This window comes from Crocuta crocuta, unplaced genomic scaffold (genome assembly GCF_008692635.1).
Source record: "Crocuta crocuta isolate KB4526 unplaced genomic scaffold, BGI_CrCroc_1.0 scaffold343, whole genome shotgun sequence".
NCBI classification, from domain to species: domain Eukaryota; kingdom Metazoa; phylum Chordata; class Mammalia; order Carnivora; family Hyaenidae; genus Crocuta; species Crocuta crocuta.
The window spans coordinates 808430-814204 of NW_027532679.1; the positions used below are offsets into that span (position 1 = coordinate 808430).

General features: G+C 43.1%; 1 long non-coding RNA gene across 2 annotated transcripts in view; it reads left to right on the forward strand.

Moving 5' to 3' along the window:
* Positions 1–4718, forward strand: part of LOC144245373 (uncharacterized) — a 23853-nt gene extending 19135 nt beyond the window's left edge. Inside the window, exon 4 of one of the 2 annotated variants that reach the window (XR_013339233.1) lies at positions 4601–4718. This is a non-coding gene — a long non-coding RNA (uncharacterized LOC144245373). Of the gene's footprint in view, positions 1–905; positions 1019–4600 lie in introns of those variants that run through there. The other variant, XR_013339232.1, reaches the window with a different exon arrangement.
* The last annotated feature ends 1057 nt before the right edge of the window (positions 4719–5775 follow it).

A 5775-nucleotide genomic window follows, 5' to 3' on the forward strand; every position in this document is an offset into this window, starting at 1 on the left:
GAACCCACGAACCATGAGATCATGACCTGAGCTGAAGTCGAACGCTTAACCAACTGAGCCACCCAGGTACCCCCGTGAGTCTGAGTTTTAATTTCAAGGTTTATGGGAAATGTTTTCTATTTTTTCCTTCTCTGACATTATTATCTTCAAAGGGTGACAAAATAATTTGTGGCTGGTTTGTAGAAGTATGTATAATTCCTTTTGTGGAAGAGAAAAACAAATCCTTATATATATATATATATATATATATTTCAGTTATATATATATAAAAATATATATATTTCAGTTATATATATATAAATATATATTATATATTTCAGTTTTAAAGAATCTAGAAAAAACATTTGATTACTTGGTGTAATTCCAGAATCTTTGTTTAGAGGTACTTGAGTTTGGGAAGGTGAGAGATTGTGATAATGACAGTCTTCGATGAATGAATTAATGTTTTCAGCTGAATAAAACCCTCATTTATTTCTGCTGTATTATCCCACATTACCCATGATTTTTATTTTATTACTTTAATGCCTTCTGAATGTCAGGCCAGCTTGGAGAAACCCATGGGTCTTTCTGGTGAACTGGCCACAGGGTGAGAGCGGCAGTTGCTGAGTGGTTTTTAAGACTTTGTTGCAGTAGATGAAGGCGGCTGTCTGCACTCTCCAGTCAAGCGTGAAGCAGAAGGGAGGCTGTGGGAGGCAGCCACTCTCACAGGCACTGGCGGCATGGGGGCTGAGGCTGCAAGCATGGTTGTCATTATGCTAATGGCATCTGTGGAGCCAGAGCTAGTGACCCTTTGAGGGAAGCAAGAACTCTTGAAGGTCCATTTGAAGTCTTTGTGCTATCAGTTTGAAGGCTTGTGACACCTGTAGCTGGCACCTACTAATTGATTTTATTTTATGCTTGTGTAGTGAGCATTGCTCCATTAAGGTGCAAAGACCTTGCAGACCTAACAGAAGTTTAAGGAGAGCCAGTGCATTGGAGGTGGCAGTCAAGTGCAAAGACTCGGACTGCGGACTCTGAGACACCCTGCCTGTGTGAGTTCAGGCAGGAGACTTGACCTCTTTGCTTCCCTTCCCTTATCTCCAAAGTAAGGGTGATCATAGTACCGGCCTCCCCCCCTCCCCCCACAACCAAGGAGGATTCTTCAAAGTATAAAATGAATTAGTACATGTAATACACTTAGTTCACACTGTATACTTATGCTCCCTAAACAGTAGGGAGAAAGCTTCAGAGGGGACTGGTGTTTGCATAGAAAACGGAGCAGTCCTGAGTGAGGCTTGAGTAAGCTCTTAGCAGCCAGGTGACCTTGGACAAGTCACATGTTCTTTCTCCCTCAAAGGCTATGTGGTCACCTGAGAAAGCCTGTTAAGAGATGTCTGGCATATCAGATGTGATTAGTAAATAGTGCTTTTCTTTCTTTCTGGGCCTCAGTTTCCCTATCTGTAAAGCAAAGGCATTTGAAGTCTTTTATACTTTAACTGTTTAAGAATTTCAATCTACTTTCAGAGGTCCTGATTAAAAAGGGTCCCCTTTTTGGGACTGGCTAGATGAACCGAAACATCAAGGTAGAGTAGGGTTCCGTCAGGATTAAGGATCACCACCCAGGAGAGTTGCCATCCACTGTCACCCAAGCTATAGAGCAGGGTACTGAGGAATGGGCACAAGGAAGGCACTGGGAGTGCCACATTGCCACTAATTAGTTGTGGGGTCTTCTGTCTCCCAGTCTTCAACTTCCCCCAGTGGAAGAAAACAAGAGGGTTTCTTTTGAGGAGTCTGAGAAGTGGAGGGTGCTAAGGCACTGAGGCGGAGCAGTCTAGCAAATTCAGGAGAAGATGGGGGTTAGCGATGGAGGAGTGCCCCCCACACCTCACACAAGCTTCATCTATCTCATAGCCCTCTGTGGTGCAAGTTCTGTCATCCCAGTTCGACACAAGAGGAAAGTGAGAGACAGACTCAGGGCTTGTAAGGTCCTACAGTGAGTCAGCAGCAGAATAGGGTCTTAAATCTGGGTCTTCTGACTCCCAGCCCAGGAATCTTTCTCCAAAAGACTGGGTTAAGTGCCAGGGTAGCTGGATACTGATATCAGTCTTGTCCAAAATGGAGTCTTGTAAGCTGGGGACAATACGCTGGCCTCTCCAAGCCTCTGTTTTCTCATCTGTGAAATGGGCATTTTCATGAGAGTGCCTCTAAGGTCCTTTCCACGTCTGAAGTCCTAGAAACCTCCATCTGCCCATCAGACTCACCTCTGTTGCTTTCCAAAGAACAATGTTGAACTTGACAAAGACTCTCCATCAGGCCCCGTGTACTTCCCACTTTCTTGACGACAGTGTGTGAAAATTGCTTTTATTGTCGGATAGGGAAGTTGATAATAAAAGCCAACTCCTTGGGTGCCCTAATTCCACTTTAGGAAGAATGAACATATTGTTTTAATTAATCATATGAAAGCAAAATTAGCATGATTGTGTGAAAGGTGTTGTAAATCATCCTGATCCACATCATTGAGCAAAGAGCATTTAGTTATTCTGGAGTTGTTAAAGATTTTATCTACCCAAGTGAAAATTCAATTAGTACTAGCTCCGGCTTATATAAAACTAAGGATTTTCAACTATGGGAAAATACTCTTTGTGTGTGTGAATACCACCTTATGCCACTTTGATAAATTACTGTAATTAACTGTATCCTACGCAAGCTAAACAAAATTTACTGAACTGTTGTTGTATAAAAGGGATATCTTCTCTTCCCTTGTTTGGGAGATTACTCTAATCTGTACATGATAATGCCTCAAATATCATGCTTTTTATGCTGAGGTTTGAAAATATCTACAGAATTCTGGCTGGCACCAGTAAGACACAGTTCGTTTTCATCACAATCTACTTTTTCCCCTCGGGGTATAGAGGCATCAGCTATGGGCTTCACTATGATTCAATTAAATGTGCTATGTTTAATTAGCTAGCTGGGGAAACACTGTGAGCAGAACCAACTTGGAACATCCTGATAACTTAGCCAAAGGGCTGAGTTATTTTGGGAAGGGAAGAGGATGATGGAACAGGCAAGGAATGGAAGGCAAGGAAACTTCTGATCATAGCTCTCTGGCACACACACTCTGCTTCAACTGCAGGTCCCTCCTCTTCCTGCACACGGGGCTCTGCCCTGTCTCTCACACCTAAATCTTACCTGTACATCCAGGTTCCCCCCTTCTTCCTTTCAGAAGCTCCCCAAAGATATTTGCATGTATATATTTACTTGCAAATGTTTGCTGGGCTTGCCACATTCTCTCCCCTGATTTAGCAACACATCTTTTTTATGGGTTCTTTGACCTTTTCTCCTTCTTCACCCTCCATGGGGTCTCATTCTCAATAAGAGAACACCACAGAAACTGACAGAATTTTTGCTGGAATGGTCCAGTTTCAACCTGAACTTCATCATATCAACTGTCCAAGTGACAACTCAGTGGGCAAAGCTCTGGGAACAAGGTCATTCCACCAGAATTGGTCTAGTGCATTGTGGTTTTGGAAAGATTTTTCAAGTAATTTTTAGCAGCATTTTGGCTGCTATAATTGGCTAAGGCTTACTGAATGCATGCAAGCCTATTGCAAAGAGCTTTGTATGAATTATTTTACCTATAAGATGGAATTATTATTCCCAGTTTACAAAAACTAAGGCTCAGAGAGGTAAATAAGCTTTCTTAGGGGCACATGGCCAGAAAAAGTTAGAACAGAACTCAGGGAACACACTTATGTTTACAAGCTTATTAAGGAACATGATAAAGGGTCCAGATACAGATATACATAGGGTGATTTGTGAGAGGGTCTTGAGTGCAAGAATTTCTTTCCCATGAAGTTGCAGCATATCACCCTCCCAGTGTAGATGTATTTGCCAATGTGAAGCTCTCTGAACCTCATCCTATTGGGATTTTGTGGAAATTTCCTCATGTAGGCACAATTGATTACTAAATCCATTTCTGGCTCCTCTCTTCTGGAGAATGAGCAGAAGGGGGTATTGAAAATCCCAAGCTTCTTTAAAAAAATTTTTTTTTAAATGTTCATTTTATTTTTGAGAGAGAGAGACTACAGACAGAGTGTGAGCTGGGGAGAGGCAGAGAGAGAGGGAGACACAGAATCTGAAGTAGCCTCCAGGCTCTGAGCTGTCAGCACAGAGCCTGACATGGGGCTCAAACTCATAAACCGTGAGATCATGACCTGAGCCTGAGCTTAACTGACTGAGCCACCCAGGTGCCCCCAAATTGCAAGGTTCTAATCATCGCTCACTCTGTGGTGGCCAGCCCCCATGCAAGAGCTCACTCAGAGAAGCCTCATTAGAAAAAGGATGCTTTTAGTAATCTTGTCACTTAGGAAGTAAGGTTTTGGGTAGCTCTGCAGCAGAAACTGGGAACAGTGACCAATAGAGCTATCTTTCTGTGATCTCACAATGCAATTAATAAAGTGCCTTAGAGCCATTCAAAATTGTCCTGATACTATAATAAAACATTTCACACTAGAATGATGCTTATAAACCTTCCTTGTGTGTTGATATCCCTATGTCATTATAATACAAACCCATTAGTAATTACTACTGATTATTACAAATTATTACTACTTTATAGATGAGGAAACTGAGGCCCAGAGAAGTTAAATGCCATCTATGGAGTTCCATCACAGATCAGCATGTGGAAAAGGAATGAAGATGAAAGTCTCCACTAAGCCTTTGCTTTCTTTGCTAATTTCCCGTGTTGTTTCTCCAAATGAATCTTTTGATACTTTATTGGTCTCTGTCCAGAGGTTTATACTTCCATACTATGCAGTGTCCTTCTGTAGCCAACTGGTGAGTTGAGGAGATTGTAAGAGGGCAGGGCAGACAAGAGAGTACGTAAACCAGCTTCCTTGAAACTACGGAAATGCTTACCTGGTTGTTCTTTAAAAGAGCCAATGGGCGGTATCAAGCTGGAAACCCAGTAGGGTTTCTGATTGGTCGATAGATTACAGCACAGCCTTGAGGGGTAGCCATGAGGGAAGATATTTTAAACAGAAAGAAAGTCCAGGCAGAACCGAAGGACAAGAGGAGGTTGCTCTGCCAGTTTTGCAGCAGAACAAAATTAGTTTAGGAAAGCCCGGGAGTTGGAGCTCCTGGGGTGGGAAAGGATTTTGAGTTTGGTGTGTCCACTCATGCCCTGTGCTGGCTGAGTCACCACCAAATGACTACCAAACTTCTGCCCCAGTGGCTCCAGGATCAGGCAGCCACTACCTCTGGAAGCAGTTTATTCCAACAGCCATTCACTTCATCGAGAAATACTAATTAAGCACAAATAGCAACTGAACACTGCCAGGCACTGGACTAGATGCTGGGTGCACTGAGCTGACTGACATTGACTCAGTCCCTCCTCTGGTGACACCAACAGCCTAGTGGGAATTTTAGGTGCTCAACAATTCAGTGCATGGGTAACATAAGTATAATTTACAGTGCCTGCTATGGGTTGAATTGTCTTCCCCCAAATTCATGCCTTGAAGTTCTAACCACCACCCCCCCCCCCCCCCGCCCCCAGTACCACAGAATGTGACCTTATTTGGACACAGGGTATTTACAGAGGTAATCAAGCTAAAGTGAGCTCATTAGGGCAGGCCCTCATCCAATATGACTGATGTTCTTATAGAAAGGGGAAATTTGGACACAGCGACAGCGACAGGCATAGAAGGAAAAGGATGTGAAGAGACACCGGGAGAAGATGGTCATCTGTAAGCCAAGGAGAGAGACTGGAAGCCATCTTTCCCTCACAGCCTCCAG